Raw genomic sequence first — 20,321 nt, 5'->3', positions numbered from 1 at the left:
TATAGATGGTGGCGGTAGAAGATAATGATTTCTAGCAGTCACCGATCCACGCATTTAGGACATCGGTAGTTGTTTGATCAAAATTTAGACAGTTCAAATTTAAGATCAGTATTTTAAATTAAAAATTTAAATGTAAAATCTTTTTTTCTATAATTAAACTGTTTGATTAAGATCAAATGATCGTAGATGTCTCGAATATGTGAAAGCTTGAAATCATCGACTTTCGGGTTTCGGCTGTAGATTGTAAATTAACCATACCACTCGAAGCTTAGACTTGATGGTTTTGATTTCTTCAAGAGAGAAAGATAGGTTTGATAATACACAAGGTTGAAGCTCTAGACCTTCCTCACTATTCCATATAGGTGTTTTGTCATCTTTAATTATTGAACTTTTGACTACACTCCAACCAAAATCAGAGAAGGAATTAAAAAAGGACAATATGGTTGAGGCGCCTTCTAGCATGGGAAAGGCTCCTAGGTCTCCCACCATGGGAAATGACCTTTTAACCTGCATTTGTAGGTAAAACAGGTTATAATAATATAATACTAAGTTATGTTATTTACAGAATTACCACATATGACATATTTATGAAAACTGCCCATAACAAACTGAAATTTTAATTTAAACACAAACTGAAAATATTGGGTTTTTTTTTTCTTTTCAATTTCTTTTTTATTTTGCAAGTTGACGTTGACACGTGGCAACATGTTAGTCGATTAACAATCAAAGTAATGTCCGGAACTAAAACAAAACAAAAAAATACAGTATATTTTTAGGGATGAAAACATGTGATTTTTTTTTTACGAATGTGATTTTTTTTATAGGGACGAAAAAAATTGTTAATTCTATAGAGACGAAAAACATATTTAACCATTAACCTAAAAAGTCTAAATTAGAAGACGAGTTGACCTAAAAAATCTAACGAGATTCAATCCAATATCATAAGTCTTAATTAATAGAATAATTGATCTAAAAATTCTTAGCTGGGTTAAATCCGATATAATAAATCTTAATTAGTCAAATGATTTACCTAAAAACTTTTAACGATGTTCAATCCGCTATAATATATCTTAATTAGTAGAATAATTCACCTCAAAAGTCTTAACTAGGTTCAACGCAATATAAAAATCTAAATTAGTATTGTTGATGAATTGACTTGAATAAAATAAAATTAACCCACTTGGGTTGGTCTGGTGGTATTGACTTGAGATATGGGAATGTGCTCCTCCTTAAGGTCTCAGATTTGATTCTCAATTAGTAAAATAATTGACCTAAAAATTATTAGTTAGGTTAAATTTGGTATAATAAGTCTTAATTAATTCAATAATTTACCTAAAAACCTAAACGTGTTCAATCCGGTGTCAAATTTCTTAATTGGTAGAATAATTGACCTAAAAAGTATGCACTAGGTTAACTTCGGTAAAATAAGTCTTAATAATCCAATGATTTACTTAAAAAGTCTTAACATGGTTCAATCCGGTCTAATAAATCTTAATCAGTCCGATAATTTACTTAAAAAGTCTTAATGATGTTTAACCCGGTATCATAAGTCTTATTTAGTATAATAATTGACCTAAAAATTCTTAGCTAGGTTTAACGTGGTATAAAAAGTCTAAATTAGTAGAGAAATAAAAAGTCTAACGTGATTCAATCTTGTATAAGAAGTTTTAATTAATCGAATAATTGATTTAAAAAGTCTTAATTGGGTTCTACGTAGTATAAACAGTCTAAATTAGTATACGAATTGACCTGAAAATTATTAACGAGGTTAAATTCGGTATAATAAGTTTTTTTTATAGTTTATAATTAACCTAAAAAGTCTTAACTAGATTCAACACGGTATAAAAAGTCTAAATTAGTATACAATTGACCTAAAAAGTTTAACGAGGTTAATCCTGGTATAATAAGTTTTTAACGGTCTAGTAATTAACCTAAAAAGTCTTAACTAGATTCAGCACAGGTAAATTAAATTATGTCCCTTTTTTAATCCTCGTGGGTAAATTAAAAAATGTAAGTTAGTATTTCATCATAATTTTTTTTAAAACTCGGTATCCAGCCTAAGGACCGAGTAATCCGAGAGAACCAATCTCACTGCCCACTTGCGGGGGTCTCGTTTAAAGCCATCATTTTTGTTTTACTCTGTATGAACTAATTAAGCCAAAATTATGTTTTTCTTTATAATTTGCTTTTTTTACGCAGATAATCATGAATCTAACAACATTTCCATATGATTCAACATTTTTTCTACATTTAAAACAATTATAATCTGAGATCCAAATTTTAAAAGAACAAGCAAAACTCAAATTTTAAGAATCAAAACATCTTCAGATTCAAATATTCAACAAAACTCAAAATGTTAAATATTAAATGAAAGAAATTTAGAGATTTATAGAAGAAGAATAATGATAATTGGATATATGAACTAACGTCCCGCCCATCCTCTGTCTCCGTCGAAACCGTTCTTTTTCTTTGTCGAAATCAAAATAAAGAGACAAGTTTTTTTTTTCTTCTTTTTTCGGGTAAATAGTATTTTCCCCTGTAATGTTATTGAGTTTTGTTTTACCCTATATATATATTAAAAAAAAATTGATTACCCCTCGTAATGTCAAGATTTTTCTCTTTTATCATTGGACAACTTGGACTATGACTAGATGATATGGCATGCCATGTGGCTTTTATTTCATTTTTTATTTATTTTCCATGTGGTAATAATAAATTTTTATAATTGATTTAAAAAAAACAATTTAACAAATTAAAAGAAAAATAGAAAACAAAATTGAATGAACACAGATACACTGAAAATTCCAACAACTTCATCAACAACAACACCTTTCTTCTTTCCCTCAGATTTCTTCATCATCTCAAAAACCTTTGTATCTGGACTTTGTTTCTTAAATCCCGTGGGTTGGATAAATTTCTGGACTTTAATTTCTGCAACCCCAACACTAAACTAAAGCAACAATGATGGTTCCCAGATTCGAAGAAAGTTGGTGTATTGGTGGTGTTTGCAAACTCAGATTCGATTTTGATAGATCTGTGCGGCGACGGTGGTGTCTCCCTTATTCTTCGGTGGAAACTCCTGCACCGTCGCTAGAGATTTGGCCATCGTCATTCTCTCTCTTCGATTCTATTCTCGTCGACTGTGTAGCTGGGTTTAAGTGGAGCTTGTAGAAGGTGGTGCAGTTTGAAACCGTCGCACCACCACCACCAGCACGAGCAAGAGATCTAGGAACCTTACCCATTGTGAAGAATTTGTGATTATCTTTCTCGCTTCAATTCGATTTGCAGCAGCTATAAGATTAAACCTTCAAATTAAAGGATTTTAATAAAAGACATGTTATATGCAACAAATTCAAATAGTATCAAACCCAAAAGATTAATTTTTTTACATAATACTAATTTATGGGTTTTTGAAATTTAAAACGATCATACAAGGTGTGGATATATGTTTTTTTTGTTTTATTTTAAAATTATTAGGATGAAAATTGAATAATAGAAAATATAAGGGTTATATTGGTCATGGACAAATTTTAATAACTAAAAAACAAGTGGACATTATTATAAATAAAATTTAACTTGAAGAACATTGCACCTTCAGGTTTCCAGTAATTCATCCTGTCCACTCATTATTTTATTAATAAATCTGATGGTTAAAAGGTCCTTTCCCATGATGGGAGACCTAGGTCCCTTTCCCATGCTAGCCTTCGCCGAAGGAAACTTCATCAAAATCTTTTCTTAGAAGGTAGAGTACGTCTCTAGGTACTTATAGCAGCGGATAAGTTTCCTGTTGTGAATTAATTAATGAATTAATTAAGTATGGAAAATGCTAAACAGTGCCCCGGGGCACTGTTTAAGGAACCAAATATAGTAATATCATATTGAAGTTTGTGCAGTCAACGCCTCGAAAGTCTAAAAAGTGTTATTTTCAATTTTAAAATTTCCTTTTTTGGTTTTCTTAACCAGTGCCCCGGGGGCACCGGTTAGCATGACCCATTAAGTATAGCAGCGGATAAGTCTCTAGGTATATAAAGAGGGAGATTCTATGGTGCAGCCCTGTTTTGGATTGTTTTTGTGCAGTCTTTTTAATTGACCAATAAAATATCAATTATTTTCATATCAGCGCAAGTCCATGGTGAATCTTATGAAATTTTAATTTATTGCACATTAGTGCCTCATTTAGTTAATAATAATTTACAAATTAAATATATATTATCATTTTAATAAAAAAAAACGGGAGAGAGAAGAAACTATGTTCTTTGTCATGTTTGTACAAAAACTCTTAATCTCATGATATTTCAAATTGTTCATCCATTGCTTTCAAGAAAATTTTATAAACTCATAAAGATTTCAAACAAAACGAGTAACATTAACAGTGGATATGGTGAAATCATTCATCGTCAGTTGTGGCATATGCAGCGGTGGCAAGATCTCGTTTTCAAGTTTTAGAGATTTTAATTTTAGGTTTTTTGTTTTAGACGATTTGAATCAAAATTAAAATCATAATTGTATTGAAAATGATTTTTGTGATGTTTCTGGATAATTAATTGTTACTTTCCACGTTTAAATGGACCTGAAACTGTCGGGTCAATGCTGGATATCGCGGATCTAAAACGGGTCGAAGTGACCCGACTGAAGGTTGAAGATGAAGATTTATTTAATATAGTATTTTTATCAACTCTTCGTTTATAAATATTACATAATGCATTTGTTAACATATCATATTCTTGTGTCCTGGCGGATGAGTGCTCAATCGATTACTACCATGTTGTGGATCAAATCCCTCTGAGAACTTTTTGTGAATAATATTTTTCTAAAAAAGCTTTGAAAATACAGAAAGACAAAAAAAAACACGTTCCTAACTTCAACAGGTACCGAACCCACAAACTCTGCACAAATGAAGAATAATTAACAGCTAGGCTATGTTAAACATTTATTAATCCTTGCACTCAGTCAGTATATACTTCTCTTAATATGGCTGTAATAAATTTAATTATTTTAAATTAAATGTCATATTTAAGAATATATTTCAATTTTACTATAGATTATACTCGATTAAAGCCAATGTTTTAAAAACCGGACCGATCATCGAACCGGTGAGGGTATTGGGTCACTGGTTCATTGGTCGAACCACTGGGTCACTGGTCGAATCGCATGACAAACCAGATTAAATCAAATTAAACCGATGGAATAAACCGATCTATATAATAAAACTATATAGTTATTAAACCTATATAAAAAATCATATAATTAATAAACCTATATAAAAAATCATCACAACTAAAAAAAAATTGAAAATCTTTCAAAGAAAAAACAATAGCTAACCTTTTTTTTTAAAAAAGAATCTACAATATAATGAATGTGTAGCTATTCTTTTTCTTAAATGTTCTCTACATTATAATATTTTTTGATGCAATACATTATAATATTTGATCTACAATAAGTTATTTTAATGGAGTTTTATGTTATTATTATGTTTATGTGACACTTTGTAAAATAAAAAATAAAAAATCACACTATGTTTAATGTTTGGCCAAGCCCATATTAAATGCAAAGTAACCCTAGATTGTGTGTTTCTTTGTTTCTTCTAGCATAGCAGCATAGCAGCATGCGCCGTTTTGCTTTCTTTTTGGCAACAGTACAACACAATTCTTTCATTTTTTTTCTCCTTTCATTTTCTCTATTCTGGTCATCTAATTTATTCACTTTTTTTTTTATTGTAACATGTAAATAAACAACTCTAAAGTTTTCTTCTTGATTCTTGAGAGTATGTATGGCAGAGATATTGTTCTTTCTTCTCTACCTGAATTTTTTTTTCTAGATCTTCATCTTCTTTATTCTCACTCTCTCTGTGTGGTCGAAAATATCCTTCAAATCTTGTCATTGATGATTCTCTGGTTCCAATCCGACTGAGATGACCATTGCTCACCTTCTCTGTTCTCATTTCTATTTTCATCTATTTTCTATTTTTTTTTTTTTAAGAAACGGAAGAAAAAATTGGGTGCAAGCATTTAACCCGGCGGTTTTTGAAAACCGCCGGTTCGCCGGTTTTGTCCGGTTCTGTCGGTTCTTGCCGGGTCAATAGCATGAACGATCCAACACTTGAACCAAACCGGCGACCCCTCTGGTTCATGGTTGAACCGGTTCAACCGGCCGGTCCGGTCCGGTTTTTAAAACACTGATTAAAGCACAATTCACCAAATTCCTTGACTTAAGATTATACTCGATTCGACGGAAACACTATTAACTCTAATTTTTTACTTGAGGTTATACTGCGGTCGAAGTTAATGCTTAAATAATATATAAATAAAGTAAAATTTTAATTTTAATTAATTAAAATGTAATTTTAATATCTTAAAAAATTTAAAAGTTAAAAGATCGGGGTTAATACTTAATAGTTAATAGTACTTCAATTGAACCTGAGTATAATCTAAGGTCAAGTTATACTTAATTTTAATAATTTTTAACTCAGTGACTTCAACTGGAGTATAACCCAATAAGGTTATTAGTGCTTCAGTTGAATAAGAGTATAATCTTCAGTCAATTACTAGGTTAGTAGTTCTTAAGTTGAATCCGAGTATAATTTTAAGTCTAATTATACTTTATTTTAAAATTTTAAGCTATTTTAATAATTTTTAGGTCATTAACTTCAACCGGAGTAAAACACTCAGTCAAATTATAATTTATTTTTAAATATTACTTTAGTTGAACACAAGTATAATCTTAAATCAAATTCTACTTTATTTTTAAATTTTACTTTAGTCATATTATTTTTAAGTCATTAACTTCAAATGAAGTATAACCCTCGATAAAAAATAATGGTTAATTGTGCTTCAGTTGAACCATAATATAATATTAAGTCAAATTATACTTTATTTATATAATTTGTAAGTCATTAACTTCAACCGAAGTATAACCATCAATCAAAGACTAGGGTTACTAGTACTTCAGTAAAATAGGAGTACAATTCTTAGCAAAAAGCTACGGTTAATAGTGTTTTAGTTGAACCGGAGTATACTCTTAAATCAAAATATTTTTTTAAAAAAAATTAATTTTAAAAAATTAATTTTTTTTTTAAAAATAAATTATATTATTATTATTATAATTTTTAAGTCAGTAACTTCAATCGGAGTTAGTTTAAAAAAAAATCAACCGGAGTATAACCCTCAGACAAAGAATAGGGTTACTAGTGCTACAGTTGAATCAGAGAGTAATTCCCGGTCAAAAATTAAGGTTAACAATGCTTTAGTTGAATCGAAATATAATCCTCAGACAAAAACCATGGTTATATTTTATTTGAACCGGAGTATACTTAAGTTAAATTATGTTTTATTTTTAAATTTTACTTTTTTTATATAAATTTTAATAAGTTTAATAGTACTTCAGTTGAATTGGAGTATAATCTTAAGTCACATTATATTTTATTTTTAAATTTTAATTTATTTTTATAAATTTTAAGTCATTAACTTCAATGGGAGTATAACATCCGATCAAATACTAGGGTTAATAATGTTTCAGTTGAACTAAAGTATGATCATCAATCAAATTATAGTTTATTTTTAAACTTTACTTTATTTATATACATTTCAAGTTATTAACTTCAACCGAAGTATAACTCTCACTCAAAGACTATGGTTAATATTGCTTCAGTTGAATTGATATATAATCCTCAGTCAACGACTAGTGTTAATAGTGCTGAATTTGAACCGGAGTATAATCTTAAGTCAAATTATAAATTTTACTTTATTTATATAATTTTTAAGTTATTAACTTCAACAGGAGTGTAACCCAGTCAAAGACTAGAGTTAATACTAATAGTGTTTTAGTTGAACCGGAGTATAATATTAAGTCAAATTATATTTTAAATTTGGTAGTAATATTGTTTTTTTTTTAAATGAAAAATATTGTTTATTTTTATTTTATTTTTTTTGCAAAAATATTGTTTTTGTTTCTATTTCTCTATTCTTATATATTTTTATGCATATTCATTTTATTTTTTCTATATTCTTCTATAAAAAAATGGTCATGCTAAATAGTGCCCCCGGGTCACTTGTTAAGCATACCTAAAAAGGAAATGAAAAATAAAATTTATATTGAAAAAATAACTTTTTGTACTTTTGAGGCATTGAATGCACGTATTTCGAGACATAATTTTTATTTTAACATGATTAACCAATGCCCCGGGGGCATTGTTTAGCATTTTCCTAAAAAAAATTATTGACTAAACTTTATATTTTTTTTTATTATTTTGTTCCTATTTTTATGCATAGAATAATATACAATCTCTTTGTATTTATCTTATTCTTTCGATATATTTTTTTGTAAAATTAAAATGAAAGATATAAAATTTGGAATATTTTTAAAACTGATAAGGACAAAATTTAGTTCTTGGTTTCTTTGAAAAAATAAATTTAATATAACTAAATTTTTTTTATCTTTTATTTTTTTACAATTGTGAGCGATATAACATTTTTTTTATTATATAATTGTTAACTTAAGAACTAAGATTTTTTATTTTGTAGAAATTTAATGTTCAATTCAAACTATGTACTCATTCCGTCTCAAAATATAAGAGAAAATTAGTCAAAAAATATTTGATTAAATATTTGAACTAAAAACATCAACTTTGTTTGACCATTGCCCTGAGACATATGTGACCAATATAACTTTCTACATAAAAACTTGAAAAATCGTACAAAATTAAATTAATTAGAATGAAAAAAGGAAACGACACGGTGAAGGGAGGATTTGAATGAGCATTTATTTATGGGTTATGTTAACTTGTGCCCTAAGGGCACAAGTTAACATTCTCCAATGCCCCGGGGGCATTGTTTAGCATTTTTTAATTTTTATTTTAACATGATTAACCAATGCCCCGGGGGCATTGTTTAGCATTTTCCTAAAAAGGGTTATGTTAACTTGTGCCCTAAGGGCACATGTTAAGCTACCTAAAAATAGAAATATAGCATTTAATGATAGAAAATATTTAATGTTTAGAGAATTGAATACACCATAAGTTCAATAAATATTTTCCACATTTATCTCCTTAACATGTGCCCTTAAGGGCACAAGTTAACATTCTCCTTTATTTATTACTCCCTCCGGTCCTTTTTATAAGAAACACTTTGGAATTTTTATTTGGTCCTTTTTATAAGAAACACTTTGACACAATTCCATTTGTACCCTTATTAAATACAATCAAATAATTCATTATAATGCTAGTGCATTAATTAGAGAAGTTTATTTCTCATGCTAGTCAAAGGTTAGTTTTGGAATATAACATAAAATGTTAGAATCATTAATGAGAAAATTTACCTTCCTTGGTCTGTGTGATTTTGTCAAAGTGTTTCTTATAATAAGGACCGGAGGGAGTAGTACAGAGTTAACATTTATTTATTTTTTTGAAAGGAGAATTACTAACATTTATTCTTAAGTTGGAAATGCACAATGGAATTGGATTTATTTGGATGTCACATTAATTAGGAATGAGTTTTAGGCGGATTTGTTTCTCGATTTGGCACCTAAAATGCGGCTAATTAGTAAAGTATTAAATATGCATTAAATTTTTAGTAAAAAAAATGCATTAAATCCCAAAAATATAATAAAAATTTAACAAAAAGTGGCAAAACCGAGTTACGAACTGCTGACCGTCTCTTAACAGAATAAGTTCGCATCCGTTAAACTAAAGCAATATTATGTAAATTCATATAAAGAAATATTTTTAAATTCAAATAAATTTATAGGCTTCAACTAATACACAAACCCTAAAAAGAGAGACTTCAAATCCATAGATCTAAAACCATATCATAAGAATACAAAACTAACCATCGAAATTTGGAAAGGAAAAAAAAAGTGTGAATAATAACGGTGATTTGAAAAGAAAACTTTTATAAATGTCACTGATTTATTTCAACCACGGTGTGACTTCCACTATTTGCCTATATGATGCTATCCGTCATATATGAACATAGTAGCTTATTGGTTTTTCACCATTTAAAAAATCTTGCTAGTGATAACATTGTTTTTTTAACATAAAAAAGAAACTGAAGCTAGGAGGAGAAAATAATGTGAAATAAATTGCTAACCTTATAGCACAAATCATTTGTATATTTGTACTGGTCATATCAGACTTGGCAGTTTTATTCTGCAACTTGGTAACAACTTCAATTGTTGCCTTTGCCAACAAATCATCTGACAAACTTGAAGAAAGAGATGCTAACAAGAAAAACAATACATTAAACTAATACAGTTTTGCACTTTTGCTTTAATTGACATCATTATTGACCAAAAAAAGAGTACAAACTTTAAGGTTGATATCAGACTTGATTTTAGTAAAACTATACATGTTGGTTGATCAAAAATCAAGTAATTAGGTTTGGTCTAGTGGTGAGGGGTTTGAGTATGTTTCATTTACTCTTTATAGAGCTTAAGCGTATAATGAGTGGGAATCGAACTCATGACCTATTGTGTATTGCCCAAACCCCTCATCACTAGACCAAAACTAGTGACTTAAAAAGAATCTTTTGAAAAAGATTAACTTATTTTAATATTTTTGAAATAGATATCCAAATTTCATATTTAGTCCTTATATTTCTACTCATATAGGAATACAACTGTCTATTTTTTTAAAAAAATCTAAGAGAATCAATATTTTTACTCATATATTAATACAAATGTTATTTTTATAATTTCTACAAGAACCTATATTTCCACTCATATATATTAATATGAGTGCCTAAAATTTTGTCTTTAATTAGTCCCTGTATTTATTTATTTATTCTTTTGAAGCAATTAGTCCATATATTTATAGGGATATATAAATACAACCATCTGTATGTATTTTTATTTATAATTTCTAATATTTCTACTCATATATTAATACAAGTGTTTATTTTTTATAATTTCTCAAGAAATGCATATGTCTTTAAAATCCACGATTTATATAAACATTTTAAACTTATTTTCATATATTTCTACGTGGACCTATAATTCTAATCATATATTAATACACATTTTCATATATTAACACGCATGCCTACTTTATTATATATTGTACGCGAACCGATATATTTCTACTCATGCCTACTTTATTATAATTTGAACGTGAACTAATATATTTTTACTCATATATATATATATATATATATGTCTATTTTTTACGGGAATCTATATTTCTACTAATATTAATATACATGCCTATTTTTTTATAATTTCTACGGGGGGTCATATATCAATACATATGCCTACTTTTTTATAAAAAAAAAATGATTTCTATCGGACCTATATTTCTACTCATATTAATACATGCCTATTTTTTTATATATAATTTCTACAAAGTCTAATATTTTTACTTATGTATTAATACAAACTAGACATTTACCCGTGCGATGTACGGGTCTTATGCGTTCTTTTATATTATAATGCCAAAAATTATTTGTATAGTTAGTAAATTTAAAATTGAAGCAATAGCTATTTTCAAAATAATAGTATCAATAAAATTTATCTGAATATAATATAAATATCAAATGGTGTAAATGATAATTTAAAAATAAAAATCTTAATTATCATCAATATTACTTCCGGTCCCGTGCATCTATATAAAATCTACAAAGAACATTTTTTTTTTTAAGGAACGTATATTGATTTATTATTATCTATTAAATTGTAGAGTTGTGAATATACTCCCTCCGGTCCTTTTTATAAGGAACAATTTGGAAAAAAAATTTGGTCCTTTTTATAAGAAACAATCATTAAATTTATTCTTACAATTTCATTTTTACCCTTATTAAATTGTATTCATTCCAAAGTTATGCATTAATTAGAGTGATATATTCCCTAAAGATAAATTAATACACCAAGGTTAGTTTTGGAATAGATTGTAAAATTTTAGAATTTTTATTAAGAAAGATAAGGTTTCTTGGTATGTGTGTTTTTTCCAAAGTGTTCCTTATAATAAGGACCGGAGGGAGTACTAAAAAGTCACAATTTGTTCTGGACTGGGCCAAGAGCTGGCCCAATCGCTTATGCCCGACATTTGGGGCACAGCCCAATAAGGGGAGACTTCCCCGACACGTCTGCCAGTGACGTGTCCTGCTCGACATAATGGATAAGCAGCACGTTAGCTCGTGCTCATCTATCCATGCATGTTGACCCATTCCGCCATAGCTTAACAGCTAAGCAGCACGTTTAGCACGTGCTCCTTTATCCAACCACAGCTGTCATGGAGCCTATCCCTTACCCGCGAATAGCGGAACGGCTCCAACCAAGATAGGGGCAAATAACGGCCTTCCCCTACGATACAGGGACTATCTTGGCAGTTGAGTCTATTGGGCCGGTTATCCCGGCCCAATAGACCAACCTTTGGCCCAGCGCTGGGGGCACTATATAAGCTCTCCTAGACAGGAGAGCCAGGTATTCTGATTCATTCTCACTATACTTTCTCTCTCTTCTTTTGTATCTCTTGTTCTCTCGCTGACTTAGGCATCAGAGCACCTGCAGGTACAAACCCCCCCTTCGGTGTGGAAGCTTGCTCAACGGACCGGCCTCAACCTTTCTGATCAACAGGTTAGATCAGTGGCGCCGTCTGTGGGAACTGAGTTCCTCCCCTTCTTTAATCTTTCCTAAAGAAACAAAGATCAAAACCGATTCTCTCAACAACTTCTCATCATGGCTAGTTCATCACAGCAACTCAACACCGATACCGGCGACGAGAACGTGCTCAACGTACCACCCTCTCCGCCGCCGCAGCATAACACCGTCCTATCACCGGTGCGTGACGATACCACCGTAACGCGCGGTCCAGAAACCGACTCCCGCGACGGACGGGAAACGTCACTCTCTTCCGATGAAGAAGACGTCGAGATCCTAACCGATCGTCGGATGGGCAAACGCCCGCAATTGAAACAAGAAACTCCGGCAAACAACGCTGGACAGCCCGCCATCTTGGCCAATTCCGAGATCACGGCCTTGATCGCTGCTCTGAAACAAACAACGGAGGCCATGCAGGCTCAAGGTCGTCGACTAGACGAACAAAGTGAAAGAATCACCGCGCTGGAAAGGAGCCGGCGCCGTAGAAAGACCAACTCTCCCCCGCGGAGACACCAGGCTACTCCTTCCCCTCCCCGTCCGGCGGCCGTCAAACATCGACGCCCCGACCTAGAGAGGGTCGAAGTTACTCCTCGGAAGAGGGATCGTACTCCTCCAGAACGCGAGGGCAGACTCTCCCCGGGCAAGAAAGGGAAACACGAAGCTCCGCGCCGCCATTCACCTCAAGGGTTGGCGATGATGGCCAAGCATGGCGCGTCGGGCAGCTACCGTCCTCGCAAATCTCGCAGTCCAACGCCCATGCCAGGCGATTATTCTCCCCGGTCGTCCGAGGACCATTCTCCCAACGGGAGTGACGAGGGTGATCCCCGATGCCCCCTGTCCGCAGACATTCTGAGGAAGCGTGTTCCAAAGGGCTTCGAGAGACCTCCTACGCTCCCCGCGTACGATGGTTTGACCGACCCCGACGATCACACAGCTAATGTCAACGCTAACCTGGATTTCAGGAATATTAGCGGTGCCATCAGGTGCAGACTTTTTCCGACCACGCTGAGGAAGGGAGCGATGGCATGGTACCAAAGCCTGCCCCCTCAATCTATCTACTCGTGGAAAGACCTTACAGACCAGTTCTGTAGACACTTCACTGCTTCCCGCAAGCACCCAAAAACTGTGCACGCCTTGGAGGCTATATACCAAGCCGAGGAAGAAACTCTCCGCAATTTCGTCGAGAGGTTCAATAAAGAGGCTGTGCAAGTCGAGACGACCGACGACATGAAGAAGTACTTGCTGCAGAGGGGCCTTCGCCCGGGCAGCGATTTTGCCAAAGCCGTTGGCATAGAAAAACCACCCACCTGGGACGACCTCCTCCTAAAAGCTCAAAAATACATTGAGTACGAGGAAGTCCAGGCAGCTGATGTCGCCCGCCTTGCCCGACCTGGAAGCAGCCACCCTGCCCGCGAGTCCTCCCATAGGAACGATGATAGGGGCGGCGACAGAGGAAACGACAGAGGCGGCGATAGGGGTGGCGAGAGGGGCAGAGACAGAAGGTGGGGCGAAAGACGAGAGCCCCGTGGCCCTTCAAGCGCATTCAGCACCTACACTCCCCTCGTCAAATCTCGGGGAGAAATATTTGCTGAAGTTCACATCTCCGAGTTCAACAGAGCAGGTGTGAAGCAACCAAAGCCAACCCCTCTGAAGCCTGGCCAGGATAAGAATAGGTATTGCAGATACCACAAAAGCTATGGTCACAGGACCGACGACTACATCCAGCTGAAGGATGCTATTGAAATAATGATAAGGAGCGGACACCTGAGAGAGTTCGTCAAAAGAAACAACGACCCTCGACCAGAGGCCGCGGAGACACGCGCGGTCGAGGAGATACCTCCACAACCAGGGGGGCAGAACAACGCCAAACAGATAGCTATGAGCGTATCCCGGCCAGAAGATTTTGCTATCCCCAGCGGTTTTGGGGACACCTATACTGGTCCTACGCTTAGCACGTGGGACTATTTCACAGACTCATTCGTCATATCCGGTGGTCATATGGACAAGCACACCGTCGGATCAATAAAAAGAAAATTCGAGGATCTCATCAACACATCCTCAAATATGAACGCAACACTGGACAAGGCGAAGGGGCGATCAATGCCTTTAGCCTTCTATCGCGAAGAGCTGCCCGGTGGGACAGCAAATTTCCAAATTCCCCTCCTCGTCCGGGTAGACATGGCCAACATGGACGTTCGTCGGGTCCTCATCGATCCGGGGAGCTCCTGCGACATCATGTACGCCAGTTTGTTCAGGACCTTACAGCTGGACGAGACACACCTCACCCCGTACTTGGGCTCAGATCTCACAGGATTCAACGGGGCAACCACTAGGCCTTGGGGCTATGTCGACCTCATAGTCACTTTTGGCTCCGAGGAAACTGCCATGTCGATCAGGGTCAAATTCTTGGTCGTAGACTGCCCCTGCCTCTACCAGTGCATCATCGGCAGAACGGCCATAGCAGACCTGATCGCTGTCCCCTCCACCGCCCACCTGAAGATGAAGTATTACACTCATAAGGGGCAGGTTGCTACTTTGCACGGGGACATTGAAGCCGCGAGGAGGTGCTTTGACGCAGCATCCAAAGGCAACAATTTCATTGGCAAAGCTCCCGAGCCGAAGAAGCCAAAGCCTTCCTCGGAATCACCACCAAAGCCGTCCCCGGAAGCACCATCAAGTCTGCCCGGACCTAATGTGAGCTCTGTTGACCTTGACAGCCGCACCTCCAAGAAAGAGCACAAGGAGGAGAAAAAGTTGAGGAAGGAGGAGAAGGAAGACGACGAGGCGAGCAAAGAGCATTATCGCCCCATTCCAGATGGAGACTTTGAGATAGTCCAGTTTGGCGAGGATCCAGAAAAAGGAGTCAAGATTGGTACGGGGCTCCCCGAGTTGGCGAGGAAGCAGCTGAAAGCCTGCCTTAGAGAAAATGCTGACTTGTTCGCATGGCACGCTGCCGACATGCCCGGGCTGGATCCAAACATCGCTTGTCATCAACTTACTGTCGACCCACTTGCTAGTGCCGTAGTGCAACGTAGGCGTAGGCAGTCTCCCGAAAAAGCGGAGGCTGCTGAAAAAGCTGTAAAAGACCTCCTAGAGGCAAATTTTATTTCTGAAGCCAGATACACTACCTGGTTGTCAAACGTTGTACTAGTTAAAAAATCTAATGGAAAATGGAAAATGTGTGTTGACTATACCGATCTCAATAGGGCCTGCCCTAAAGACTCTTATCCTTTACCTTGCATTGATAAACTAGTCGATAATTCTTCTGGATTTAAATTATTGTCTTTTATGGATGCATATTCAGGATACAATCAAATCCCAATGGCTGTGGCCGACAGGGGAAAAACAGCTTTCATGACCAAGTCGGGCAACTATTACTACAACGTAATGCCCTTCGGTCTAAAAAACGCTGGTGCTACGTACCAGCGGATGATGAACAGAGTATTCCGGGGAGAAATAGGCGACATGCTCGAAGTCTACATGGACGACATGATCGTAAAATCCCATGAGGAAATCGACCATACCGCCCACTTACGTAAGGTCTTCGAGCAGGCCAGGAGACACAACATGCGGTTCAACCCAGAAAAGTGCACCTTCGGAGTACGGGCAGGAAAGTTCCTCGGTTTCTACCTAACAGAACAAGGAATCGAAGCCAACCCCGACAAATGTCGTGCCTTTACGGAGCTCCCAACTCCGAGCAACAAGAAATCCATACAAACCCTGAACGGAATGCTGACCTCATTGTCTCGCTTCGTAGCAAAATCTGCTCAACACGCATTGCCCCTCTTCAAATTACTAAGGAAAGAAGCTGTGTTCGAATGGACAGACGAGTGCGAGCAGGCCCTCCAACATCTAACGAAGGCCCTGTCCGAACCCCCAGTCCTCTCGCGCCCGGATGTCGAGGAAGTGTTATACATCTACCTCTCCGTCGCATCTGAGGCCGTCAGCGCAGCCCTTGTCCGTGAAACAACGGAAGGACAAAAACCAGTGTACTTTACAAGCAAGGCTCTCCAGGGGCCCGAACTCAGATATACACAAATCGAGAAGGTGGCCCTTGCCTTGATCAACGCAGCAAGAAGACTACGTCACTACTTCCTAGCACACACAATCGTAGTCCGAACCGACCAACCCATCAAGTCGTTGCTTGGTCGGCCAGATATGGCGGGCAGGATGCTCAAATGGTCCCTCGAGCTTTCCGAATTCGACATTCGTTACGAAAGCAGAAAAGCACTAAAATCACAAGTCTTAGCAGACTTCGTGGCCGAAATGACGAGTCCATCCTCCACGACAAGCGAGGCAGACAAATGGACAATATTCGTCGACGGAGCATCAAGTGCCACGGGAGCAGGAGCAGGAATTATCCTGGAAAACGAGAACGGGATCATCATCGAGGTATCCCTAGCGCTATCCTTCCCGACATCGAATAACCAGGCAGAATACGAAGCCTTCCTAGCAGGACTACGGTTGGCCGAGGACATGGAGGCAAAAGAGATTAAAATCTTCACAGATTCACAACTTGTTGCCTCACAGGTATTAGGGGAATATCAAGCCAAAAATGATAACCTCTCCGAGTATTTAGCATTAGTGAAGGAAAAAATCACTAAGTTCGAGTCCGTGGAAGTGCAACACGTTCCACGCGAGCATAACAAACGGGCAGACATCCTGTCCAAACTGGCGAGCACAAAAAAGAAAGGCGGAAACAAGTCCGTCATTCAAGAAATACTCCCTCGACCAAGCATCGAGAAGACGACCAACGTCCTCGACATAAATGTCATTGGCGACAAAACTTGCTGGATGACCCCCGTCTACAACTTCCTCGCAAATGGAACCCTCCCCGACGATCAGAAAGAAGCTGCAATAATAAGACGTCGAGCATGCGCGTATGTCATCCTCGACGGAAAGTTATACAGACGAGGGTTCTCAATCCCACTCCTAAAATGCGTCGACGAGGAAACAGTCGACTACATCCTGCGCGAGGTACACGAGGGGATCAACGCCCAGCACCTGGGAGGAAGATCGCTGGCTAGGAAAGCTCTTCGAGCAGGATACTACTAGCCCACCATGCAGCAAGACGCAAAGGACCATGTGAAAAAATGCGACAAATGTCAACAACACGGGGACATGCACCTAGCTCCTCCCCACGAACTCAAATCTTTGTCGTCACCATGGCCCTTCGCTTGGTGGGGCATGGACATACTTGGCCCCTTCACAAAGGGACTCCACCAAAATAAATTTTTAATAGTTGCCGTGGACTACTTCACCAAGTGGGTAGAGGCAGAACCCCTCTCCGACATAACGTCGTTCAGGATACTCCGTTTCTTCAAACGCGACGTACTCTGCCGATTTGGGATACCACAAGCCGTCGTCACGGACAACGGGACACAATTCACGGACAAAGGATTCCAAGACTTCCTCGCTGCCCTGGGGACCAAGCAACACTTCACTTCCGTGGAACATCCCCAAACTAACGGGCAAGCCGAGGCCGCCAACAGAGTAATCTTGCGCGGCCTACGACGAAGATTGGACCAAAATAAAAAGAAATGGGTCGAGGAGCTGGAAAGCGTCCTTTGGGCCTATCGCACAACACCACACTCCACAACCGGGGAGACTCCATTTAGAATGGTATATGGAACAGAAGCAGTCATCCCCGTGGAGGTGGGCGAACCATCTCGCCGAACCGAGCAACCGCTCGAAGAGGAAATGAACGAAGAAGCTCTCCGTGAAGAGCTTGATCTCGTCGAAGAAATTCGCACGGGGGCATCCCTTCGTGAAGCCACCCTTAAACAAAAAATAGCTGCCCGACATGACGTCAAAGTCATCAAAAGAGAATTTGAAGTGGGCAGCCTCGTCTTAAGACGGAATGCTAAGGACTCCCAGGATGGTAAACTGGCGGCCAACTGGGAAGGACCATATCGCGTCATTGACAAAACAGAAAATGGCGCATATTATCTCGAGGATCTTCTAGGAAAGAAACTTCCTCGACCTTGGAACGCCCAAAAATTAAAACAATATTATAGCTAAGTTATTGCCAAACTAAAAAACACTACTAAAAGGCTGCTCGGATCCTCTAGCAACGAGCCCGGCACCTCGACAACGGAAAGCACGCGAGCACACGTGCTCGATCCAATAATTGAAAAGGAGATACTCTAGCTCAGGAAGGGCAGAGCGTCTCCCCGACGAGGATGACCTTTGAGACAAGCTCCTCGTCTTCGTGCCAAGGCTTAACGCCCAGCTCGCGATGGGAAGTTCAAGCCGCGGGGGCGGGCACAACAACGTGTCGGCGTCCGTATTAGCCTCAGAAACAACTCTAGGCGCTTAGACAGTTCCCTAAACTGTCTAAGTTAAATCCGAGGACGACCTCCTCGACGAAATGCGCTCGAAAGAAAAAACTTGCAAATAAAGAAAAAGGTTTTGTCGAGCAGGCATACAACAATGTCGAGCAAATACACAAACACTGATCACTGTCGTTTCGTGATCAAAATAATTTTAAAATAAGTAGTACAAGGTAGTGACCTTGGTCGTTTCGCAAGGACTCACGATCGGTTTAACAATATTAGAATGAATTTAAAGGTTGCAATTTGGGGTTTTTTTGTTTGTGGAAGCAATAACAGAGATTACGAATTTAATTAATATAAAAGCAATCAATCCATTGGTTTTAGGCAACTTTGTTTATCATCTATCATAGGTTCTTATATGAATATTCATACAGTTTATGCTTCGGCTGATTATAGAACTAATTTAACAAGCGAAAATCAGTTTTATAACGAATTCGTTGATTAAGCACCAGCGTGTTCGACTAACTATGGCGATGATCAAGCGTCACCAATAACACAGTTAAAAATCATAACAATAATTCGGCAGCCCTATTTTGCAAGCGAAAATAATATAACAATTTCCTATTCAGATTAATTTGAACAAGCGTGAATTAATTTGAATAGTCTCAATGTTATGAACGTGAAACAAAATAATTAAGCATCAATTGCATCAACTCATACACAAAAGAGAGACAAGAAAATTGATATATGATAAGCATAAACATAACGATTTGCTATTAAAACCGAACCTCAAGATTCGAGAACAAAGTTCCTTACACCAATGGATCAATAGAAGTTTAGTTCTCCATGGAAGATGACGGCTGCTCTAGGGTTTGAATATTTCATGAACAGTGAATGAATAACCCTAGCTGCCTTTTTTCGGTTTAAATAATACATGGAACGGGCCTTAAAACAATTGGGCCGAAAAATATAAAGTTGTGCTGAATTAAATTCGTCTGGAACATAAACGCAATTATTTGACACACTTGCGCTCCGAACTGGGTTTTGGCCTCAACATAAAAGTCGTAGCTCTTGATCTCAGCTTTCCAACGCATCTTCCCGCGCCTCAATCCGATATTTGTAACTCCAGTTATGACCTGCGGACCGGAAGGGTGTCAAAGTGCTATTTATTCATAAATTAAGTGCGAAAATAAAATAGAGTTAGAAATAAACTTAAATATAAAAAAACACCTTAAAATAGTGAAAATAGTAAATTAAACCATAGGAATATACTAGTACAATAGTAGAAGAATGTGCATTAAAATGCACTGATCAAATTCCCCCACACTTGAACTTTTGCACTCCGAGCAAAACTCAAATGAAAAATTTAAAAACAAATCACAAGCAGTCAACATATTCCAGGTTTCAAGCTTCAAACCTTGGGTCAAAATTCAAAGATTGGCACAATTCTTATCTATCAAC

Source organism: Trifolium pratense, linkage group LG2 (genome assembly GCF_020283565.1).
Source record: "Trifolium pratense cultivar HEN17-A07 linkage group LG2, ARS_RC_1.1, whole genome shotgun sequence".
In the NCBI taxonomy this organism is placed as follows: domain Eukaryota; kingdom Viridiplantae; phylum Streptophyta; class Magnoliopsida; order Fabales; family Fabaceae; genus Trifolium; species Trifolium pratense.
The sequence above is the reverse complement of the archived record's forward strand: the minus strand, read 5'-3'. Positions refer to the sequence as shown.